At 42.8% G+C, this 25,060-nt stretch overlaps 1 pseudogene; it reads right to left on the bottom strand.

Annotated features, from left to right (window-relative positions):
- Positions 1-23,168: 23,168 nt before the first annotated feature.
- Positions 23,169-24,436, bottom strand: LOC145800072 (putative F-box protein At4g22030 pseudogene; annotated as a pseudogene).
- Positions 24,437-25,060: the final 624 nt, after the last annotated feature.

Below are 25,060 nucleotides of genomic sequence, written 5' to 3'. Positions count from 1 at the left end.
ACGGCGGGATGTTCATGCGGTTTGCATGAATTTGACACTTGTGGCATCGCCGAACAAAACTAATACAATCCTCCTCCATGGTTGACCAGTAGTAGCCCTGTCTGAGGATCTTTCTAGCCAGCATTACCCCATTCATGTGTGCACCGCACTCTCCCCCATGGATGGCCTCCATCAGGCGCTTCGACTCTTCAGCTTCTACACAGAGCTTATGCATTCCCAGATGACCCCTTTTGTACAGCTTACCCCCGCAAATAATGAACTGAGCGGCCATTCTTCTGATGGCCCTCTTATCCTTGGCATTTGCCCCTAGTGGATACGTCTCCTTTTCCAAGAAGTTCCAGATGTTGTAATACCAGGGGTTGCCGTCTTGAACCTCATCTATGGCGGAAATCGACTCGTATGCTGGCACAAACTTCTGATCAATAATGACTGGACGCATCCGGACTCCGGACGGGATGTCTATCATAGAAGATAGAGTTGCTAGTGAATCTGCAAACCTGTTGTTCTCTCTTACGAGGTGGGTGAAATTTAGCTTCTCAAACCGAGGAATTAACAAATCCAAGGTTTGGTGGTAAACTATCATCCTTTCCTCCTTGACTTTCCAAACTCCTTTTGCTTGAGACACAACAAGGTTCGAGTCCCCAATGACGTCCAACCGTCTTGCCCCTAGTTCTAGGGCTGCTTCCAGGCCAGCAATACATGCCTCATACTCTGCCTCATTGTTCGAGACTTTGAAACGGAGCTTGAATGCTAAAGGGATACGGGAATCGTCAGGCGCTATCAGTAACACCCCTATCCCATACCCATACTGGTTTGACGCTCCGTCAAAGTACATCGTCCAAGTTTCATCCTCGACGTGCAGAATGGCTTCATCTGGGAACAGATACTCAACCGCTTCATCCCCCTCAACCGGGTGGTCGGCAAGGAACTCCGCTACCGCTCTCCCTTTTACTGACTTGCACGTTACATACTTCAAATCAAATTCGGAGAGCAACAGCAGCCAACGAGCTAGCCTACCCGTAAGTGCTGGTTTCTCAAAGAGATATTTGACGGGATCCAAACGCGAAACCAACATTACAGAGTGAGCTAACAGGTAGTGCCGCAGCTTCCTGGTTGCCCATACCAAGGCCAAACAAGCCTTCTCCAGCGGTGTATAGCGGGTCTCGTAATCCAGCATCTTTTTGCTCAGATAGTAGATGGCTCTTTCCACTTTGTCTTCTAACTCCTGCGCGAGCATGCAGCCCATGGTAGTCTCAGTTACCGAAAAGTACAATATCAACGGTCTCCCCGGCTCTGGTGGTGACAACACGGGCGGGTTCTGTAGATACTCTTTGATCTGCTAAAAAGCTGCTTGACATCGGCCGTCCCATTGGAATTTTTTTCCTTTCTTCAGGAGACCAAAAAGTGGTTCACAAGTCAAGGTTAATTTAGAAATAAACCGTCTTATGAATTGCACTTTACCCAGAAAGCCTCGCACCTCCTTTTCAGTCCTTGGTGGTGGCATTTCTAAGATGGCCTTGATTTTGTAAGGGTCGACCTCGATGCCCCTTTGTGTAATCAGAAACCCTAGCATCTTCCCCGCTGTAACACCAAATGTGCATTTCTGGGGATTCAGTCGCAGCCGAAACTCTTTGATCCTTTGAAAGAATTTTTGTAAGGCGGTGTAGTGGCCCTCTCTTTCTTTGGACTTGACAATCATGTCGTCCACATACATCTCGACCTCTTTATGGATCATATCATGCAATATTGTAGTTGCTGCCCGTTGATACGTAGCTCCAGCATTTTTCAACCCGAATGGCATCACTCTATAACAATATGTACCCCACGGGGTAGTGAACGCAGTCTTCTCCCGGTCTTCGGGTGCCATTACTATCTGATTATAGCCTGAGAAACCATCCATAAACGAAAGCAAGGCGTGTCCCGCCGTGAAATCCACCAATTCATCAATGTGTGGCAAGGGAAAGTCGTCCTTCGGACTGGCCCTGTTCAAATCTCTGAAGTCTACACAGACCTGAATTCTGCCATCCTTCTTTGGCACCGGAACAATGTTGGCCAACCAAGTTGGGTATTCAGATACCAGCAGGAACCCTGCGTCAATTTGCTTGGTGACCTCTTCCTTAATTTTGAGGGCCCAGTCCGGGCGAATCCTTCTGAGTTTCTGTTTGACAGGGCGGGCCTCGGGATCAAGAGGGATCCGGTGCTGTACAATCTCAGGATCGATTCCAGGCATGTCTTCGTAGGACCACGCGAAAACGTCTTTGAAATCTTGTAATAAAGCGACTAAGCGCTCGCGCTCCTCCGAAGACAACGTGGACCCGATCTGGACCAGCCGCGGGTCCTTCTCAGTACCAACATTCACAGTAGTGATTTCATCCATTAAAGGTTTAACAAATCTTTCCTGCTCTTGATCAATTAATCGTTGCAAAACTGGGGGAATTTCTCCCTCGTTGTTTTCATCAAAATTTTGAAAATCCTGATTTAAGCAATAAATCAAAGGCACAGAAAAATACTCAGAAACTACATCCACATCATTCTCATTAAATATTTCCAAGCCGTCAGATTCCTCTGTTACAACAGACTCAAAAGAAAATGAAAATGACGACCTAGACAAGACTGTGGCATCCGGGTTATCACCCCCAGGAATACTGGACTCAGACTCAGTCGAGCTGGAATCTGATTCCGACGCACAAGATTCGGTAGAATCAGATTCCGGCTCACTACCTGACCCGGAGCTGCTAGATAAAAAGCCTTCTTCATATTGCCAGATGAGAGAAGGTGCGATAGATGCATCCAAGATCGGCGCTGGAAAGCCCGCAGCTATTTCATCTCCAATCATAGAAACCGAAGAGTTATCCCCCAAGCACTCTTGGCCGATCGGAGGATCTGATAGTAAACACGCCAGTGCTACCCCCATTTCAAGCTCTGTGCTCTCAGGATCCACTGCTTCACACTGCTCAGCCTCAGTTGGTGGGTCTGTCTGCGCTTCGGCAACGTCATCCCCAGATAATTGTATGTCGAAGAAGATTTCAAAACCAGGCACGCGCTTCCCCTCCGCGTTTAGCCATGGCTCCGGGAAGCCGCAGAATGGAAAATCTTCCCCCTCCCGGACGAAGCGTCCGTTTAGGGTACCCCAGATGGGCCTATGCATTAACTCAAATGGCTTCCCGGCCTTCTTTGCTCTGGCCCTTCCGGCCATTTCTTTCCCTTTCCTCACCCAGTCCTCTTTGGTGGGCAGATAACCCAGTCCAAAGGCGTGAGGGTTGTGTGGCACTTCGGCCAACACTGAGACGCCCTTCCGGCCGCTTCTCCCTAATCCCATCCCGGGAGTATGTTTTAGCTTGTTCATGAGGTAGATAGATTGAGCACTAACGTACATACCCTCATTCACAGCCATGACATTCTGTACAATTCGGGCCTCCGCCAAAGTGAACCCCGATAAAAACACATCCTCCGTGCCGTGCTCGATCTCCAAGACGGGTGTGGACACTTCCGGCAGCGGATGGATTGAAGAATTCCCAAAAACGATCGCTACCCCTTTCCCGTGAGGGTACTTTAGCATCTGATGTAGAGTGGAAGAGACTGCTTTGACCTGGTGCAACCACGGTCGCCCCAAAAGTAGGTTAAAGGTTGCGAGAACGTCCAAGATATGAAATTCGATGCTGTGTTGTCCTGGACCAACCTTGGTTTGAATTTTAACAGTCCCCATCACTTCTCTGCTGGTATTGTCGTATGCTCTGATCACTTGGGTAGTTGGGACAAAGTCCACGGGCTTCAACCCGATTGCATATGCCGTTCTGGTCGGGCAGACATTAATCGCAGACCCGGTATCAACAAGTACCACCGGTATCCACTTATCTCTACATTCCACAGAAATATAGAGAGGTTTGTTATGATTTGTGCCCTCAGGCGGTAGCTCCTTGTCCGAAAAGGTTAATGCCGGGGAACCTCCTCCCGGAAAAACCAGCCCAACCAGCTGTTCAGGCGTGGTGTCTATGGAGAGTTTGGACTTGTCCATAGCAGATAGAACAGCTTCCCTATGTACTCGTGATGCCATTAGCAGTCCCCAGATGGAGATGTCCGCTTGTATCTTTTTTAACTGTTTCAGCACAGCTTCCTCTTCAATCTGCTTCTCCTTCTGTTTCTTCGCTTCTCTATCCTTCCCTGATGCCTCGGGTCGGTCCAGGTGTGGGGGTTTGAAGTACCGCCCACTTCTCGTCATATGGTCAACCTCATCGAGGTACCAAGTGTCATCCGGTTGATTATTCCCCCAGTCTTCATCCGTGTGGGCAAGACATAAGTCATCGTCTTCCCACCACATTCTGTCGGCAGCCAACAGACACCTGTCTGGCTCCGGTTTAGTCGCACTCGCAGTACTCCCTGTCCACATGCTCGCAGCATTCTCTATCTTCGTGCACACAGCACTTTCAGTCCCCTCAGGGCCTTTAGCTTTCCTAATTCTCTCAGCCTCCTCAAACTTTTCTCGTTCCAGCTGCATCAGTACAGCTGTTTGTTCAACAATTCCCGTATCCATAATGCCCATGTCTCGAGCGGAATTCTTAGCACCGGCGCTCTCCGGCGATACAACTTGACTTTCGGCCATTCCGGCCACAGCTGATACCTCTGCCCCTGCCGGGCTCTGTTCTGGTTGGGCTTCCCCCACTCCATCTGGTTGATCCTCGAGCCATCCAGTGGCCTCCGCTGATCCCTCATAATCGTACCAGTTGATTGACGCATCCCCCAGTTCCTGGTCATCGAAAAATTACAATTTGGCAAAGTCCTCCTCTACGGCTGTCAGATCATCTGCCCATAGCCCAGATCCATCCCCCCGGATCATGCATAGCTCTCCTGTCTCTGGCAATTCTATACCTAGCCCAATTCGGCTGGTTGATAGGATGTACTCGCTTGGATCATAGGCTCCCCCAGCAAAACTCTGTCCAGTCCCAGATTCAACAATCTCATTCTCTCCTAAAATTTGCCCTGCCCCGTCTTCGACGGTCACCACCATCGGTTCTGGTCGGGTTTTGGAGATGTCCACCATGCACAAGAAATCAGTGCAATCGGGGAGGAGCACCTCCGGCTTGGGTAGGTGGGTGGGCGTAATATAGATGCTAGGATCGTAAGATGCGACCCCAGTCTGGATAAAATTGATTCTATTAGGAGGAGGAGCTTGGTTATGTGGTGGGAGAGGGTTGGTTGTGACATTGGGTTTATCAGGAGGCGCGATCACCTGTTTGTCAATAAGATCCTGGATCTCATTGGTGATACGCACAGTATTTTGCTGGGTCATAAGAGGGGGGGAGTGGATTCGGTAATGGCTTTGGCTCCAGGGGTTTCAAATGATTTTTCCTGATCAATATTCCCAGAACTTTGGTCAGGGGCATATATAGTGGGGTAAAGGTTCTTTGGCCTCGCGGTTGGAATCTGTTGGTTTGTGTGTTGCTTCCGGACGCGCCGGAGAAGGGTGTGGCAGCCATGGGCCTTGGAGGGGGAGGGGAAGTGGTGGTGACCATACTAACTTCCGAGGCTCTTGTATTTGCAGCGCCACTCGGGCCTGCATTGTTGTTATGGTTGAAAGTCCTCCTCGGTTGTTCTCTGTCGTGGTCAAACAGACCTTGTTTCATTGCGTCTTCGATTTGCACCCCCATCTCGTGTAAATCTGCGAAAGTAGGGAAGGGGACTACAATCATTCTCTACATCAACTTTGGGTGGAGATTGCGCACAATCATCCGGATTTGATCTTTGTCAGTGGGCCTTAAAGTCATCATTGACGCCTTTGCCCTCCATCGGATCACAATGTCCGAGAAAGTTTCCTTGGGCTCTTGCCTTGTCGTTTCGAGATCACGAGTTGTGATCTCGTTCTGAGTGTTGTATGAATATTGTGCGACAAAGGCCTCAGCCATTTCATCCCAATTCCTTTTCACTTCATCTTGTAACTTTGCGTACCAATGGGCGGCCACACCTGACAGGGTTCGGCCGAATAGTGAAAGCTTCTGTGGTCGTGTTAGGCCCATTGGCCGCAAGATGTCTGCAAACAGTCGGAGATGGACCATGGGGTCGCCGGACCCGTCAAAGCGGTCGATTTGTGGCATTTTGAACCTATCGGGGAGTGTTACGGCCTCCTCGGTATATCCGTCTTCGATATCCGGCATAGCCATGACCCCTTGGGATTTCTTGAAGAGCTTCTCCAGTTTGCTCAATTTCAGAGCTGTATGATCAACCTCGACCTCGAAGGGAGAGTCCGGGTGATTGGATGTATGGACCTTGGACAATTGTGGCGGAAGCGGGGGCGGAGCTGGCCCCGTTGGAAGATTCGTGTCCTCTTGCAGGTTCTGGATAGTCGGCACAGTATTCTGGGTGTTTGGAGGAGCGTTCTGAACAGCAGGTGTCTGCTCAGGTAATGGAGCCCTTGCCGGAGGAGGAATTTGTTGTGAAGCAGATGCTGTATTCTGTTGTTGCAGTCTGGTAATTAGCTCAGCCTGCTGGGTCATAATCTCGGCCTGCTGCTTGGCGAGTTCATCTCGGCGAACGGCATCCTCCTGCATGGCCCGCATGGTTTCCTGCATTTGGCGCATCATTTCCTCAACTCCTGTTGGTGCCGTCATACTGTTTTGGTCTATCTGAACTACTGGCAGGAAACTCCGTCATCCTCCTGCAGCTCCTTTAGCCTTTGAGAAGCCCTCCTTGTTGCTGGAAATGAAGTGGTGGTGATAGAGCTTGGTGATGATGAAGAAAACAAGGTGTAGGACTTAAGGTTTTTTTAGGAAAATGAGAAGGATGGAGGGAGATATGGATCTTGAGGCTTGAAGAACAAATTTTCTAACCCCTAAATGTGATATGGCTTGCTGGTTATAAGGGCCAAAAAGGGGGTGTAAAGGTGGGGGAGAAGGAGGCCAACTTTCCCCCACAAAAATATCCCCCGGATATTGATATTTTCTGGGGGATAAAGCTATACAGCTGTAAAGTGAATAGTGTGAAGATCTCGGCCGGCCAGTTATTTTGGCTGCAGGTGGCCGGCCGGCCACACCCCCTAGCCGGCCGGCTAGGGGTCAAAAGGGTCAAGCTGATTTAGTGGCAGGCCACCACATGATGGTGTCCTCCCATGTGTGTACAATACAACCCTGTGGTTAAAAGTCCAAGAAAGTGGCTCAAGGGGGTTCAACATTAGCCCGGAAGGAGGGGTTCAAAAGGGTCAGGTGGAATTACTGGCCGGCCACCAACTTTTAGGATCCTCCCAAGTGTGTACATCACAAATATGTGGTTCAAAGTTCAAGAAAGTGGGCCCAGGGTGTTCAACATTAGCCCAGAAGGAGGGGTTCAAAAGGGTCAGGTGGAATTACTGGCTGGCCACCAACTTTTAGGATCCTCCCAAGTGTGTACATCACAAATATGTGGTTCAAAGTTCAAGAATGTGACCCCAAGGTGTTCAACATTAGCCCGGAAGTGTGAAAAACGGGCGTCGGAGGGCGTCGGAGGATGTATAACTGGTTGCTGCAACAATTACTGGCCTTCCACCCTTCAGTGACCTCCCCGGTGATAAAACAGAGGTACCTGCCAAAAATGAACGAAAACCGTTGCAAAACGAATGTTCGAGGACCAAAACGCGCAGTTCGAGGTCCCGAAAATGGGCTGTTAAGCACCGAAAGTGGCATTCGGCCACGAAGTGGGTTTCTCAGACCCCAGTGTCCCTCAAAAGGGATTAAATAAGATGTATGCCAAAAATCAGAGCAAACGGAGATGGTTAGGCTGTCCCGAACCGAGGCACACGGCCAACGGTCCCGAAAAACCGGAAACCGGACTCCGAAATGGGCAAAATGGCCTACGGCCGCCAAATGTAGCCCATGGCCACTGAGAGATGGTCTACGGGACCTCTCCCTCCCCTCAGGAAAAAAACAAAGAAAACCGAGCCTGGTTCGCAAACCGAGGCAAAGCACAAAAGAGGATTCGGAAGTCCGGAGGCAGGGCTCACAGCCGCAACTCTGAAGCTTCTGAACGAGCACATTATGCAACATCACCAAGCTCTCAATCGGTGACGTCTGAGTCTTAAGGTCGGTCAAAAATGGGGTGTCTACAATCGGCCAGATCATCTAATCCCTGACTTGAGCCATCCTCTCAAACTACACTGACCTCCATCCCAGCCGGCAACCCCACTTCCAGCTTAACTTGATTGATTGGCACAATATAGCAGTACGAGTTGTACACCCCTTCAAACAAGTCCTCAAAGCCCTCGGGCAACGGACTGACATTTTCCACCAAGGCCAACCTCCCTTCATCTACCACTGTCACCACCATGGGTTCAGGTTGGAGTGTAGACGTGTTCATCATTCACAAGTCCGTGCTCTCAAGGATGAACAACGCCGACTTAGGTAGTTGGGATGGGGTGATATATATACTGGGGTCATAAGAGACAGCCAGTGTGTGGATGAGGTTTATATACCGCGGTGGAGGGACTTAATTATGTAGTGGGAGAGGATTTGTAGTGACGTTAGGTTTTAGAGAAGGTGCTATCACTTTATTATCGATGAGATCTTAAATCTCGTGACACAACCTATAACATTGATCGGTATCGTGACCATGCTGCTGGTAAAAAGCACAGTATTTGGCCAGGTTGTGTTTCAGGAGGAGAGGATCGGGTAAAGGGCGAGGCTCTAATGGCTTAAGATGCCCCTTTTTGATCAGCACGCCCATGGCTTTGGATAAGGACATGTAAAGCGGGGTAAACACCCTCTGAGATCGAGCTTGGTTATTTGAGGTTTGTGGAGTTGTGTTGGATGTACTGGCAAAAGGGTTAGCGATCTTGGGTGTGGTGGTGACTATACTCACATTCAAAGGCCGCGCAGCTGCGTTACCACTAGTGGTTGCATTGGAACTGCGTATGAAAGGCCTCTTGGGCTGCTCCTTCTCATCGTTTATCAACCCCTGTTTCATTGCATCTTCAATATGAACTCCTATCTCATGGAGATCAGCAAATGTGAACAAGGGTAAGACAATCATCTTCTGCAACAATTTCCCTTGCAGATTGCGGACTATCATTCTGATATGATCTTTCTCGGATGGCCGGGTAGTCATCATCGAAGCCTTGGCCCTCCACCTAGTTACAAAATCCGAGACGCCCTCCTTTGGCTCCTGACGGGTTGCTTCAAGATCACGAGTGGTGACCTCTATCTGCGTGTTGTATGAATATTGTGCAACAAAAGCGTCAACCATTTCCTCTCAACTTCGTTTCACAGAGTCTTCCAGTTTCGTATACCAGATAGTCGTTATCCTTGACAGGGTCCGGCCGAAAAGCGACAGCTTTTGGAGTCTAGAGAGGCCTATTAGCCATAGAATGTCCGAGAATAACCGCAAATGGACCATGGGATCCCCAGAGCCATCGAACCGGTCGATATGTGGCATCTTGAACCTATCTGGCAAGGTCACTACCAAGTCAGTATAGCCATCCTCGATGTCAGGTATTGAAGTAACACCATGTGCCCGTTTGAGAAGCTTTTCTAGCTTGTTAACCTTCAGTGCAGTGGGATCCACCTTGAATTCAAATGGGGCCTCAGTTTGGTACACTGGCGCCTTAGAGGCCTATGATGGGATCGAATCTACTGGAATGCCCATATTCTCTTGGACATTGACAGTGACCCCGGGTGCCAGAATACCCACAGGAGGTGCATAGGAAGCAAAAGCTGCTGCTTGTTGTGGTTGTTATTGTTGTTGCTGTAGCATGTTTATCACTTCAGTTTGTTGGGCTGTAGCCTTAGCTTGGCGAACAGTATCTTGCTGCATGGTTTCAATGGTTTGCTGGAGATAACGGATCAAGTCCTCCATACCAGCTGGGTACTAAGCCATTTGAATGGGCGAGTGATCTCTTATTGGCCTAGCTGCAAGAGATTGTTCCTGACTAAATGCAAGTGATTGTTGAACAGGTGAATTATACCTAACTCGCCTCCATCTAATAACTGGTGGGAGGGAGCAAACACAGGTTGTCCCCCAACAAGATCCCTGGATATGTAGATTCTCTTTATACGGGTCGAGAGTGCCTGGGGGGGATCCAAACTGTCCGAAGCAATTTGTGAAAAACTACCTTGCAAAAAGAAATAAAGCAAAAAGAAAGCAAAAATTAGAAACCGCACAGCACCTCAGCTCAGACGTGAACAATACACAATTACAATCATAAGCTGTAGAACTGCACTCAACACCGAATTTCTGCCCCTCTCAAAACTGATACCCAAACTTGCAACTGATACATGCATTCCTACAGAGTTTCACTTTAAAAGCGCATAACAATTAAGTGAAAGCTAAAACACCCCTATGATGGGATAGGGTTACCCTGTCCTAGTTTTGAGTGAGCTGCAGCTTTATGATTCAAACAATCGGTATCACGTTATCCTGTATATGGGAGAGCATCCTGTCCTAGTTTGGAACAGTCTCTACGATTTTTCGATATGCAACTAGGTCGAATAGTCAACAGGGTACCTCAGCAAGACTACCTAATATACCTCTCACACCTAATACCGAGAAGTGAAAGAAGGATCAAACGGTACAGCAGTAGTCCAGATCCATGGGTTGTGTTCCCATCATGGCAGAGCCCGCAACCGATCAGCCTTTTGGCAAGCTTTTCCAAGCAAGCCTCTGGCAAACCGTTCAGGAATAGCAGATGGCAAACACAGTGACTTAGGCACACTGATGCAAGTGCAAATGCAAAGAAACACATAAGTGTAGATCAAATGTCATATCATAAGTTCAAGTCAAATTCTCTAAATCCCCAGCAGAGTTGCCAGAAACTGTAGCTCCCCTTTTTCGGGCTCCCTTTCGGAGGTTTGAAAGAAAGCCCTATAGTTTGGACTCCAACAGTTATGACGCCATCTAAATATTTTATTTTTGAAAAAATTTAGAAAACCCATGACTCGTGCCAAAGGCCACGTGTCCGTCATCACCAAAGTTGCCTTGGCTCGAGGAACTTAGGTATGAGAGGAGACGGTCATGAATTGAGCACCCCCGCTCTCCCGATCAAAGATCGACCTCTACTAATCACGATATGATTTTTATCAACATTATATGCTCTTATTTTGGTTTATAGGCTAGCATTTACTATGTGATGTGCGCACACACAAGTATAGACTAACTTGCAAAAATTGAAACAATTCAATTTCATGTTTGTTTTGTAAATGGGTTTGAATTTTGCCACCTCAAGTGGGCTTTAACGTTTGCGAATTTGTCACTCAACAAAATGGGGTTAAAGTTTTGAATTTTGCCACTAGACATAAAACCTACATTCGTTGAATTATTCCAATTCAAGCAACAAGCCTTCATCCACAAGCATTCAAACATTTTATAGCAAGTAAGCATTTAGCCTCATGGTAAGCATGCTAGTTTATTGCAATTACTCACACTCATGCAAGTATGCTAAAGCACTAAAAACTCACCTAGTACTCCAAGCTAGGAGGATATGAGTTAGAAAAATATATATGATTCCTATCTATGCAAAATATCTAATGCAACATATGTACTATGCAATTAATAGGCTCGGCTACTAAATATGGCATGTGAAACAATTTGATAACATGTGGTTAAATACGTATTCAATGAAGTATTGAGATGACAATGCAGTTAGAATGATGCGCCGAGTCTCGGTGCATGCAATACAAAATGAATAGATACAAGCATAAGGTATGCTAATTGAAACATATTCCTAATCTAACCATCAAAAGCGGATAAATAAAAGGGAGAAAGACGTGAGGTTGGAAGACATACACATTATTACATTACGCTCTCACAAAGGAGAGTCCGAATGAACTAAGCTAACTAATCAAGCTAAGCTAAGCTTTAATTATTAAAAAATTTGAATAAATAGCTAAACTAATTAACTAATTATTACAACACTTGAATGAATAATTATCTAACTATCTAAGCTAATTAATTAAGAATTTAACTAGGCTAAGCTAATTATATATTACAACACAAACTAATTAGCTACAACTAATTAGACTAATTAAATATTACAACACAATTTATCCATAACTATGACAATAATACTAATGAAACAATTAATTGCATTTGATAAGAGCATAATGGAAGATGGATGGAGGTTGCATGCGGAGCGCCCGAAAGCTACTCTGTCTGCCCAGGCCATTTTTGTTTCACCTTCAGCCACTGCCTCTGTTTTTGCAAAATTACACTGCTGGCCACACACCAAGGGCTGGTTATGCATCACTGATAGCCGACCGAGTCTACAGATGATCGGCCGTGCATCAATTTGGTGCAAAGCTCTGTTTTTGTGTTCTGAGGTGAAATGAGTGCAGATAGAGCATTCTCAAGCTCTATTTGTCCTTCATTCCTTCTTTGTCATGGGAAAGCCTCAAGAAAAGGTTGGGATTGACTCCAAAGCTATCAATGAGCAATATGATTGCTTGATGATCTCAGATATCATTTTGGACAAAAAAAAAATCAATGAATGTAATGCAAATGACCACTCCTCCCTTTTGTCATATGGGATGAACTCAAAAAAGGAAGTTGAGATGCTTCAAAGACATCGAAAACACCATGAATTGATGCTTGATGACCCTTGACACAAAAAAAACTTGGCATAATGTCCGGCCAAGTTCAAGCTATTAAGTCATTTTCTTTAAGTGTGTTAATCCAAATTTTAAGCCAATTGTTTTAGTCATTGCCATTCATTAGCCCATTTGTCCAAATATGATGTTAAAGTCCTCTAAACAGGAAATAATGTCAAACAAGAGGTTCTTCTAAGACATGAGAAGGAGACTACACCGTTGACAATGAATCTCCGAAGAGATTAAGCCATTAAGTGTAGGTCTCCTTTACATGTATTGAACAACCTCAATTGGTTGAAATCATTCTCAAGAATGAAAGATATGGAATGATTGATTGATTAGTAAACTTAGACTCCAAATATGGAAAATGATCAATGAAAGCATAACAAGTAATAAGTGTGCCAACTTATGAGACCACGGGTGTGTTAAACAAGGCATGAACCAATTGAAAAGGCCTAGGCAAACTCAAAACAACCCTTAATAGATGAAAATTAGAGGTAAAATATGCATGAAAAGAGCTTGGAAAACTAGACAATAAAGAAGAGAATTAAGGCTAGTAAGCAAGGATAAGGAGGGGTGGCTATCCCCTCCACTTTTGAAGCTTTAAAACAAGGTTTTTAGCCTTTCCAAACCTCTAAAAATTAGTGTAAATACCAAAGGAAAATAGTGAAAAAGAGAAGGTTTGAGTTATAAGTAAAGGTATAGAAAGAGCAAGCTCTCTTTACCCTTTTGGTAACTCTTCAAACCCAACTCCAAACACTTCAAACAAACTCAAAACAATCCAAAACAGCAAGAATTATGAAGTAAATGATAGAAATGAAGGCAAGAGAAGAGAAAGCAAGTTTATACCTTTCAAGAAGTAAACTTGTTGTTAATGTTTCAAACTTATTTTCAATGTGCTCTCAAGCCTGAATTATACTTCTCCAAGATCAACCAAGGCTTTAGGGTGGTAAGACAAGGTTGTATACGGTGTGTAGAGGTGGTATAAACAAGCTATGTTAGCTCAAGGATGACTTGCAATGGAAGAAGGAGGAGTCAAGAGCTCTCAAGGTGTATATATCACTTCTAGATTTTTTGTTTCAACCCTCAAAACAATCTCAGAGCTTCGGTTTTATAGAATTCGAGCTCAAAAGGTGATAAATATCTTCAAAAATGGACAGTGCCGGCCTCCCGCCCAGAACAATGTTTATCGCCATCAAAAATCGGCCGACCATTCATAGCCACGGCCGGCCATCACTGATGCACGGCCTGGCCTTGATGGCCTCTCCTGTTTTTTTGGTTCAAACTCAGCTCAGGGTAAGAAAAGGTCCAAAAATGAAACTCATGGGTTGAAACAAGGTAAATGTTGAAGATGCGAGGTTATTTCGGAAGCCTGATTGATTCTGAATCGCTGCGAATTCAAAATTCAACTGTTATCATCGAGTATATTGAACCAAGCGTCTGAGTCTTGCGGACGGTTAAAAATGGGGTGTCTATAGGTTCATGATGAGTTTCATATTAGTATGCTTCGGAAGTATGAGCCAGATCCATCATACGTGTTGGATTGGACCAACTTCGAAGTAGATGAGGATGCCATACTCGAGATCAAGTCTTGCCACGCAAGATAATTCCCTTGGTTAAAATATTGTGGAAACATCACAGGGTTGAGGAAGCAACTTGGGAATGTGAGTTAAAGTCCATGAGAAGTATTCGGATTTATTTGATTGATGTTTGAACATGTATTGAAATTGTGTTATGTTAATAAAATACGAAAACATTGCATATGTTTGAGAATATGGGAACATTGTATATGTTGTATATGTTTTGGAAACACAAATTTAATATGAACATTGTATATGTTTTGGAAAAAAAAAATGTGAATTGTACTTTCAATGTCGGGACTTATGTATCGAGTTGATGAGAACGGATGATCAGAAAATAGGTCATGGTGATGGAATTGATTGATTATCATTGTTATAATTGGTTTAAACACAGTTTTAAAGTTTGATTTATAATTTTCGGGACAAAATTCCTTAAAGGGGAGATTATAGCAATTCTTGTTTGGACCCAACCCATTTTGTATCCTAGACTTGGGTTTCATGGTTTTGTATTGTTGTGCATGTCATGTTTCCTCTTATTTCTCATTGAGATTGAGTTTTGGAGCATCTTAGATGCGTTTGGAGTAGGTTTGTTGGTTCAAACTATTGTTGCCCAGAATTTGACCTCTTCGCTCGAGCGATGCTTCTTGCTCTCGAGCAAGCTTTGTGAGCTCCCAGTACTTTTGCAGGCCTGCAAAGATACTAGAGAGGTAGTGTTCTTCGCTCGAGCGAGACTTCTTGCACTTGAACGACGGTCTTCTGTTTGTAGAACTTCTATGAGTGTGCATCATGCGCTCGAGTGGAATGGGTTTCATAAGTTTGTTAATTGAATGGTGGGAAAATGTTCGGTACACCTTATGATTAGGCCAAAGGCCGTTTAAAATAAATGATTGGGCCAAAGGTCGTCGAACATGAATGATTGGGCCAAAGGCCGTTTGATATAAATGATTGGGCCAAAGGTCGTCTGACATGAATGATTGGGCCGAAGGCCGTTGGACGTAAATGATTGGGCCAAAGGCCGTCTGATATGAATGATTGGGCCTTAAAGCCGTTTGAACAAAGTGGGCCAAAGGCCATTTGATATGATCAGACTTGAAGCCGTGTAACGCACCAATTGGAAACATGAATGGGTCTAAGACCATTTGATATATCTATTTCAATTTTCATTCATGTACTTTATTTATTTGATATTATTCACTAGGCTTTCACTCACTCTCATTCATGTGTCTGTAGGTAAGCCAAGACAGGTCCAAACCCAACCTCAGTGAAGTCATGTGAGAAAAGTCAAGTTTTGTGGAGTCAGCCCAAACGTCTCACGCACGAGACTTGTTTGTTTCTTTTGTCCTTATGTTGTTACTTTGGTGTAAATATTGGCTCACCATGTACATAAGCTTTTGGTTTGGCTAACTATGACTTGAATGATCCTGTTGTGTAAAGCTTATATGTTAACTTCCTTTTAATGTGGGTTATTAACGAATATATGTGAAATGTTATGATGTGCCATGTAGCACAGCTCTATGGATAAAAGTTTTAAGTTTGTTTCCGCATTGGCCCCTTAACTCTGTTGAAATATGTTTTATTTGGTTTGAGGCCGCAGGTAATCCCTTGATTACTAGCCGGTTATAACCTTAATCCATGGGGGCGGGTTCAGGTCATGACACTTAGAGACTTCGGCCACATTCTCAGCAGCTTCGGCGCGACCCTTGGCTTTGCTCTAGGCCAGTTGGATAGTTTTTTCCTGGTCCTACAAACTTCAGATGCGGGCCTCGGCCATATTTAGAGAAGACGGGAGCTTGGATGTCTCTTTTGTCTTGTTTGTCAGTCCCTTTTTAAATTCCTCAATTTTCACTGCGAGGCAGTGGCCCTGCTAGATAGCCTGCCGAAAAAAAAGGAAAAGAAAATTCGTTAAGTATAAAAACCAAAGTTAAAATTAAACAAAAAGTTACAAGTGCTGAAACTATACCAAGACACAGTGCCGTATCATCAAGGCGTAGTTTTCGTACTCCAAAAGCACAGCCATCCGATTGATATCGGCCGAAAAAGGAACGGTGGTAGAGACTGCAGTGCCGACTTCCACACTATCGAGTGCGCTATGCCCGGCCAGAAGAGGTCGGTCTTCAACCTTGACTTCCGGAGTCCAAACCTCGTCGGCATGGAAAACACCGGGCTGAGGATTCCCACAGGACCTCAGCCTTTTGGATTGTGATTGATCAGACACCTTAACCTTAGCAGGCCTCTTCTCGACAGAAGCAGACTTTTCTATTTCAGCCAATTTGGAAATTGGCACTACGTCCTCTGATTCCACCCCGGTGGCACTGGGTTTGGCCTTAGCCCTTTTAACCCTTTTGATCTTGGGTTTTGCTTGAGATTAAGAAGGGGAGGAGAAATGGACCGACACCATGCCAGGAATGTCGGCAAGAAGATCGTCCAGAATGATTTTAGCGTGGCCCATTTCTTCGACAGTAGCGGCAAAAGTGACCTTGGTGCCAAAACAGATTGCTAGAAGGGCTATGGGCGGGTTAGCAATGTAGTGAGCCGGTGTCAAATTCTCGGCGTCGGCGGCAGCTACGAGTTCTGCCGGCAGGAGCGGAAACTGGAGCTCGACGTCTGCGTTGGCACTGGAATAGAGGAATTAGCTAGGGGGCAGAAGTTGATGGTTGGTCTGCAGGATCAAAGGTAAAGGCCTGATCTGGCCTTGGATGAAGGAGATTTGCTCTTTCTAGGGACGTCGGGCAGAGGACTCCTGTACGTAGGGATGAAGTTGATGAGGACTGGAGCCTAATGCACTTCAATGGGCAAGCCAAGAAGACACACCAGATCCTTGCTTGGCATGTAGTATTGGCAAAAATCCTTTTTGGGCTGAGAAAGGGCTGCAAAGACACAAAGAGAACATTAGAAACAAAAAGATAGTTAGGTAAGGCAACAGAGAAAGGGAATTTGGGAGGGGACTAGGTCCTTACCTTTGTCATCCCTAAAAACTTCGCGACGCAGGGAGAAGAGGTGGAGTTCATTGTCTGGCGCGAACTCCCAATTGCCCAAGACAATTAGATAGTCGTCTGCTACACCGTTATTAGAATCTAGGATATCAGTTATCAGCTGGTATTGAGTAGATCTCGACTTGAGGTAGTAAGTGTAGCCCTTAGGGGTTTTTAAGCTACACATGGTGAAGAAATACTGGATATCAGAGAGGGTGATTCTGGCATTCTGCCGACGTGCCAGTTCGGCAATGCCGTTGATAATACTAAAAGAGTTAACTGCCAACTGCATGGGATTAAGTTTGTAATAGTGGAGGACTTCCCTAAAGAGGATGTCTAGGGGAAACCTAACTCCTCCTTCAACAATAGAGACGACTGGGAATGGCATGTAATCTTGACCAGGCATAATTGAGTCGTCTTTCCAAGCCAACCTCAAATGGACATCAGCTGGGATGAAAAACTCTTGCCGGGAGGACTCTAGTTTGGTCAGGGTGTCTACTCTCCACCTAAACATGCCCATAATCTCGGCTAGAGTGGGTTCGGTAAATAGGAATTTGATAAAATAGCTTAACAAGGGGTTAAAAACCTCTGCTAGGTCCTAAAAAAGGCATTTGGGTGAAGATTTTGAAGATCTAAAGGGAAATTTGTTTCATTTTTTCTTAGGTATATGGGTTCTATGGAAAATCCCAAACCTAGAACTACAGAAACAAGAAACAGGAGCAAGAATCTGAAAAACCGACAAAGCAAATAGAAATGGAACGAAGTTCAGGGCCAAGAAGGATTCAAAGGAAAAATTCAAGAATCACAGGAAGAAAAAAGAAACACTGATATAGAATCCCAAATCCACAAAACACTGAGTGAGTGTGTGAGGGAAATGTACACAGATCACAAACAAGCATGATTGATAGTCAAGGAACACAATGACAAACTTCAAAATCTAGAGCAAATTCAAGAAATCAATTCATGATACAAATATAAATACGAGATTCAACAACAACAACGAATGCAGCATACAAAACATATGGCAAAACAGAGGCGTATTCAGAACAGTGGAAGACTGAAATTTCAAAAGACAGAAATTGAGGCCAAAGTAATACTTGCCAGAGTTAGACGGTGGTAAACGCTGGAGTGGAACAATGAAAAATGCGCCGGAGAAACGAAACAACGCACGGTTGCAGAGCTTCAAAGGTATGAAAATGGTGAATGTTGTAAAGAGAGAAAATATGGGCAGAAAGAGAATGAAAGAATGAAAAGTGAAGAGACGAAGAGAGAGAATGAGGGAGTTTTGTTAAAAAAATCGAAAAGGCAATAAACCATAATGAAATGCCTTGGACAATGTGCTTGTCAGGTGGCGTGGATAGAAACGACGCGACCTGATAACGTATGTCAGGTATGAACCAATAAGAAAGGGACACGTGGAGAGAACGGTTGAGAAAACCGTGCGTGACAGTTCATGTGCAGATAAAACTCTTAGAATTCATGATTTAATAAGGTAAAAATGTGACGCCCCAAATTTTGATAATATAATACAACGATGCACCAGGGTTTAGCTAGAGGATACACATCATTTTTAAGCACAAAATACAAATAATTACACTAAAATAAAATATTAATAATAGTTACAGATAAAATTCTTCAAGTCTTAGATACATATCGGTTCCTTGATACAAAAATATTATCCAAAATACAGGAAATATGCAATCTAATTTCTAAGACAGCCACTGTTCCACAAAGCTTTTAGGGATTCTGTTCTTGGTGTAAAACTCGCCTTTACCTGGCATAAAACGCCATGAGCTTGGAATGCCCAGTAAACACACACACCCCGACCCCTTTCCCATTCCAAATACACAAGAACATAACGGCATGATCATAACATACAATGAAAGCAATAATTAAGCAGAGTTTATAATTAAATTTCAATTCTCATGAATAATAGTCAATTTTAGTTAGTTCTAGGCAACTCCCCGCGGAATGCCGTTCCTACCCAACCACTAACACTGGCCACGGGCAATTCGGACTCCCCCTTGGTTAATACAATACCCAATGCGTCGCTTACCGCATGACCACCAGTGCGTCACTTACCGCACAATTACCAATGATGCCCACGCACCTAGGTTACATACCCAAGTGGTGACATCACGGTCTGCCCCAAGGAAACGGGCTTCCAGGGATACTCTCCCTGTGTGAGACCCTCACTCCCACCCTTATGCCTCCCATTTCCGTTAAGCAGCCAGAATACCTCCCGTGCCATGTTAGGGTTCGGAAACACACTTGCGCAAGACTTCACAAAAATGGAATACATTCCATTATATCATGCTCTTGAATCAATCGTTCATTATCTCATAAAATCAAATACAATGATCGCAACCCATTACCATCCCATTTGATTTCCCCTTTATTAAGTGTATTATGTTCTCAGTTATAGCAAAGCATGGTCAGTATAATTACGCATCCAAACTGAACAACAAGTAATTTATTCATGGTAAAGAAAATTTACAATTTATCACAGATTACATATCGAGACTAACACATTCAAGAAACATAGAATATAAGAGTTGCAAACCAAATAAGAGCATATTAACACAAATTTCCAGATTTCCAGATTTTGAACCAGTTCGAAAATAATTTTAAAAAAATACTTTTATTGGCCCTAAGTACCTGGCCTCATGTGAGTTTGTAGATAAATAAGTCTAGTTTCAAACTCAATTTACGAAAGTAGGATAGGTATTTTAGATTTTAAGATAATTCAGAATTACCAAGATCTGTCCAGATTCGTTGACCGTTACGCAAATCGGTTTTTCTCTCAAACCCCTCACTCTCTTGAGTTCAAACAAATTTTACTTAAAATATAACACCAAGATTAAGATTTTGACATAAAATTGGACTCAAGATTATTTTTCTGGAATTTTCTAAAAATAGATAAAGTTGACTGTTTTTCTGGTTCTGTGAGTAACAAACTTAGAAAAATTGTTTAGGTTATAAAAACGCATCCTTAGGACCTACAAAAATTACCACATACTCTAGACATACCAAATATTGTACCATAAAAACAGATTTTGATTTTATGGAGTTTTGATGGGAAAATAAATTCAAGAGAGGGAAAAGATTTGCTGCTGGAAATTTAAGAAAGAAAGTGAAGCATACCATTTCTTGATTAATACACACTTATACAAGAGTGTAGGCCTAGACTACAATATATATATACAAAGAGCATGTATTAGGAGGGGAAAAACAAGTGGTAAGAGAACTTGAGAGAAGAGGTGTTGTATGTTTACCTTTGTTGTACAAGACTAACACAATTCTTCCTTTTCTTCTCCTCTTCTTCTCTCTCACTCTCTCCCTCTCTCTTTTTTTTTCCAAGATCACTCTCTCTCACTCCTCTAGTGGATGGCTGAAAATGTATATAATGAGGGGGGAGAAGTGTGCATATATATATATATATATAGAGAAAAGATTGGGAAGGTTTCTTGGGGACTAAGTTCCCTAAGTGCAAATTGTCAAAGTTACAATTATGGCCCTTTTTATCCATCACATGGTCAACAACTTGGGCTCCAAGACACACACACACACACATATATATATATATATATAAGATATTTTTATGAGATATTTGCATTTATAAACATAATATAATACAAGTACATTAATTAATAAAATATTACAATTAAGGGTTGGAATGAAATAAAATAAAAGTATATAGGGACCAAGTCTAAATTTATGAAACCTTGATATATGTTATTAATATACTAACATTAGAAAATAGTTAAAATAATAAATTCGGGTCCCGTTAAATTAAAGCGCAAACAAATGCGAGAAACCGAGCAAAAACGGCATTACCGGGAATTAAAATTTTAGAGTGATTAATATCTAATGATAGGGTCTAATAACTAATAATATGGTTTTAAAGGTGATTATTAATTTACGGAATCGATTAGGGTTTACTCGAATTAATCCGCGATGCTTCCCGATTCTAGGGTTTAAAATGCAATTAAGCAAAACTTCAAGGGCTTTATTGAAATAAACTCAAGGTTAGGGATTTAATGGTAATTACAAAAATTAGGGTCTCTACAAAAAACCTCGGCTAGAGGAACGATCTTGGTTAAGGAACTCAAAGAACTTAGTTCTTGGTTCTTGGTCATTGATAAAGATAGATAGTTGAGTCCTGGGTACTTAAAACCGACGAGTCATGTTCTTGGTCGAAGGAAAGAATGAATTGTAGCCGATATAATATATGAGTAGGCGATGTAGGTTCCATCAACTCAAGTTGTCGAAGTAATAGAACCTAGGGGGCAGTTGTGGGGACATATTTTGTGAATGACAGCACGTGGTCAAGGTGATGCCGAAGTGTCAGTCGAGGTTCTACGTGGCCTGGTCATGATGCCGAGGTTATCTCGGCTAGGCCGAGGTTATCTATGGAGATACCGGAATCTGAGATGAGTGGATAAGGGACAAGAGTCCTAGAATAGGAGAGAATCTCAGTCTGGATAGAGATAAAGCTCCTAGGGAATTTATCCCTATCTAATTGAGAGTCCAGGATGAGCATTGAGCTTGAGTCCACTGAAGTGAGGCTTCTACAGGGATCAGGTCAGTGCTGGCTATAAAAGCAGGGCACCCCCGTGGGTCTCAGGTATGTGTGATATATTGCGAACAGTAAGTGTTTTCTTGTGAGTTAAGCACAATTTGCTATCTTTGAGAGATATTTGATTACTGACTTGAGCATCGGAGTGCCCCCGGGTGAACGAACCACCGTCGGATTCTTATCTTTCTGTAACAGATTGTTCGGGGCTTAATCTATTCTACCGGTGCTCTCCAGTTGAGTTCCCCGTTTGGTTGTGTGGTCGAAAATCAACACCCACAGAATCCATATCAGTATCAATTTTATATATTTCTACAATAACATCAAAAATCAGAAATAATAAATAAATGAACTCCAATAGAACAAATCATACCAACTCCTTCTCTGATGCAGCATCAAGAGAGCTCTCTTCTGTCATGAAACCATTTGATAAATTCGTAATTGAATCATAATTTCACAAGGGAACCTCCATTTGTAAATGTGTTCTTTGGTCACAAATAAGTTGACTCACATTGTTCACATAACATTTGTGTGTCACAAGCTTTAGGAAAATAAACCATATCAATTTACAAAAACAAAAAAAAAAACCTAAAAAAAAGGTGAAACATGTTGCCAAGATAAGATCCATAAGCACATAGTACATTATTAGAGAAACAATTAACATTAACAATCTCAAATGCAACATTTAAATTGATCCTAAATTATGAGGTACTAACGGTAGCACCATGAATATATTATTTATTTTAATACAACAATGCATATTTACAAATTCTAAAGATTAAGGGCAGCAACTTGAAATCATCAAAATATGAAATAGAGTAGATAATCAGATAAACTTCTTAGTTGCTATCAAGAGAGGGGTTATGACAAATTGTTAGCAAATATTCCTCCATATAAAATCTTGAAGCACTATGCTTTCTAACAAAAATTAAAGCAATACCCACAAAACATGAGTACGTTATTTTGCATGCCCTACTCAGGTACAAAGAAAAAGGATATCAAGGATACAAAGAACCAAGAAAGAAAATATCATAGTGCATGACACTTTAAACCTCCTATCTACAAACAAATTTGTGGTGAAGTACCATCAAAATTAGAAGTATAGAATAGCTAAAATTCAGTGAGGTGAGGTTAGCACAAACTGTGAAAATTACACGGGTCACCATGCATGTTGTATGAAAATTATGCATAATTATTATTTTTTCTTGTTTTTTTTTGTTTTTTTTTTTTTGTACATCACTTGGAATCCCTCCACCGAATGATACATAAGATTATTGTCTTATATTTTTTATGAGCATGAATGTCAATGAACTGCACTACGCATGTTATATCTTATGCAAAACACAGTATTTGTAATAATTCAGTATTATAATTGTTTCTTCATTAACTCAATATTTTTACAATGTATAAATGAATGGAATTGATTTACAGTCTATGGACAAAACTACAAACAAATAGAGTTAGTGTTACATATTTTACAATTGAATTTAATTTGAATGAATTAGAAACGTTTGCTTGCAAACTCTTGTATGGCCTCTTCTTTAATTGAAGAAGAAACTGCAAGATGTATCAGCTCTGATAGGCTCCTTCCAAGCTGCAAAGCCACCTTCATTTCAAACATCTCCCCATTCTCTCTCTTCTCCACTTTTTCCTCCTCCAAATTTCATTCAATAGACTCTTCCATGAGCCTAAAAAACCAGCATTGCTCCGGTACATCTCAAACACCATTCCAACTTGCCCGCCGTGCTCGAATGCGTTCACAACGCTCGAAAAAGCTCCACCAATAACTCCAAGCACCACAGCCCATGAGCCATGGCCAGGGCTTCCCACGAAAGCCGAGCCAATGGCTGCTAGGCCGGTTAGTAAAGGGCCCAAACTGGCTAACACCTTGTTCAATTTCAAGGCCTTTTCACCCAATCTCAGGTAGTCTTCCTCGTCCTTCCTCTTCAAAACCCTAACTATCTCTCTCATTTCCTCTTCTAGCTTATCATCCCAACCGTTCCTATTATTATTCTTTCTCACATCGTATCCTTTCGTTTGTCTCTTCTCCTGATGCAGAGGCCACCAGACTGCAGGCTCTACAGTTTTAGGAAATTTTTCAAGCACCTTGCCTAGTAAGGAAAGCGGGTAGGCCTTGTCAAGTGCCAAAACCTTTTCCATTGCCTCTTTTACATCATTCATGGTTGGATTCCCAATGCACACCATCGTGTGAATTTCTTTGCAGAGTTGGTTAAACAACCTAAAAGCATTTCGTTGCTCTTTAGTGAGTTGAGATGGTTGAATCTTGTTCATTATCAACAACATTCCGATAGCCGCCAAATATAACAAAGTGGAAGAGAGCTTGAGGGACACAAGGGCGGCACCACCATCTACACCGGTGGCAGCAATGCCTGCCATTGTGGCGGCTTGGAGAATGATTGCATTAATAGATGTTAAAAGTAGGCTATTCCAGTTATTTCTCTGCTCTCCAATATTCTTATGCGTCTCCACTCTATCCGCGATAGCCTCCATGATCGCATAAAGCTTCACTATCACCGTAGGATCAGAAACCCTAGTATCATATTTAGGAGAAGAGGTATTTGTGTAACCACTTCTCATTTCTAACTCTTCTAACAAACCTCTAGTTTTTGTGAGGTTGGGAAGAGAGAGTAGACCTCCATGCCGGAGCTTTGGCATATGGATGGCAGCTCTGATAATCTCTCTCCGACGACATGAAGACGATGAAGTTGATGATGAGAACATTAAGCTTGAAGCTTTAAGGCTGGCCATGATTTATTGGTTTTGGATTAGAAGATTTGTTTGTGTGAGAGGTTGTTTTAAATCTGGGTAGAGTATTGAATGGTTTGGGCTTGGAAGATTGTATATATTTAAAACTTGGTTGTGATATATCTCTTTTGGGTTATTGAGATTAAGGTTTGATTGAAGAGTGTAGTGAATTGGAATATAGAGATATATGTTGTTTGGTATATATAGATACAGAGAGAAAGAGGTTAAGGTTGACATGCAAAGGAGAAAGTGAAGAGTTTAACATGTTCAAAGCCTTTGAAATTGAATGGGTATTTCATAATTTCATTGGACTATTACTTAGTCTTTGTTTTGTTTTGTTTATTTATTTATTTTTTATTATTTTTTTATGTCATCTCTCACCATTGAGGAATCAACCGTTTTTTGTTTTTGCATCGATTGTCGAAACAGACCTTACGTTGTGGTGTAGATTGAAAGCTATATTTGAAATAATTTTGTCCTTATATTTTAGGACTAATGCCATATAAATAAAAAAATTAGAAAATAATATGTAATTTTATTTTTTAAATTTAATGATGTGTTGAAAAGATAATTTGTTAATAATTAGAGAATATTTAATTATCAACCAATTATCTTCTCATTACAGCA

The sequence above is a fragment of the Camellia sinensis genome, chromosome 9 (genome assembly GCF_055761805.1).
Source record: "Camellia sinensis isolate YWXY chromosome 9, ASM5576180v1, whole genome shotgun sequence".
Taxonomy (NCBI): Eukaryota; Viridiplantae; Streptophyta; class Magnoliopsida; order Ericales; family Theaceae; genus Camellia; species Camellia sinensis.
This window is presented reverse-complemented; position numbering and strand designations above follow the sequence as displayed.